The sequence below is a fragment of the Atta colombica genome, unplaced genomic scaffold (assembly GCF_001594045.1).
Source record: "Atta colombica isolate Treedump-2 unplaced genomic scaffold, Acol1.0 scaffold147, whole genome shotgun sequence".
Classification (NCBI taxonomy): domain Eukaryota; kingdom Metazoa; phylum Arthropoda; class Insecta; order Hymenoptera; family Formicidae; genus Atta; species Atta colombica.
The window spans coordinates 426,087-427,390 of NW_017259236.1; the positions used below are offsets into that span (position 1 = coordinate 426,087).

Here is a 1,304-nt window from a genome sequence, read left to right on the forward strand (position 1 = left end):
AAATATATATAGATAATATAAATAAATATATATATAAGTACCAGATATATGTACCAGAGTTATCGTAGGAACCGGCACTTACATCACTTACATATTCCTCATGAAAAAGTAAATCGAAAATGTTAAGCAACATCTTAAGATATCAATAGTTTTCAAATGGTGAACATTTGAAAATAACCGACCAGGGCATGAAATTCGCGTTGTCAGGAGCGATTTACAGCTTATTACTTACTAACTTCGATTTCTTCACTATATTACTTTCTCTTTCTCTCCAATAATAATTTCGTTCGTTTCATTTTCTAAATATGAAATATTTATTTATATCAAATATTATTTTCAAATGTAAATTTTTTTTCTAATATTACTTGTGATAGAAAAGGAGTTTTGCAAATATCTGTCAATTGATGTTTTTAACATTATTTGTTTGGATCATTTAATTAAGAAAAAACAAAGAAAAAAGAGAGCTACGAGTCAAAAATTATTATAAAAAAAAAACAAAACAGGATAAGAAAGTACAAAAAACAAAAAGGAAACGAAAATGTTTTAAGTTTAAATTTTAATAAAGAATGCATTTTAATAAAGAAAGCAATAGACGTTTCGATCGCGATCGGATCATTCTCAATAATAAAAACATACATAATAAATATCGGTTGAAAAATAAACAAAACATAATACAATAAATATTTCGCTCTCTAAGACAAAACGCTGATAACATAAAAATAATTATCGTAACATTACAATTAAAATGTATAAAGGAAAGGAATGATAACTATTTGCAGTCAATTATTATATGCTTCTTGTGTCAATTAGATAAAAGAAATAAGTCGAAGAAAGAAAGAGTCTTTCGATTATAAGTGAGCAGAGAACGCAAACATGAATATGACTCTGTAAAAAACACATTTAATTAATATTGATTTTATTTATAAATTTATTTATTTATCGAATTTGCAATTGACATTATTTCTCATCAATTAAATTGGACTCAATTTAAGAATACGGAAATAGTTAATATAGAAATTTCACAAAACTTTGTAATATTTGTTCGGCACGGTTGAGTAATACGTCAAAGCGTTCGCGCGGTCGACCGCTTAATTGCGTCGCTTCTGACGGCGCGAATTTCATGCCCTGTGGTTGATTATTTTCAAATGCTCACCGTTTGAAAACTATTGATGCCTTTAGATTTTGCTATTAACATTTTCGATTTACTTTTTCATAAGGAATATATATTTAACGCATAAGGCCGTGCCGGCCTTTGTGCTAACTCTGGTACACCCTGTATATATTTATTAATACATATATATATA

General features: G+C 27.5%; 1 protein-coding gene across 1 annotated transcript in view; it reads right to left on the minus strand.

Moving 5' to 3' along the window:
• The window catches only part of LOC108685200 (protein I'm not dead yet-like), a 72,084-nt gene that overhangs the window by 5,767 nt on the left and 65,013 nt on the right, over nucleotides 1-1,304 (minus strand). The gene's annotated exons all lie outside the window — the stretch shown is intronic.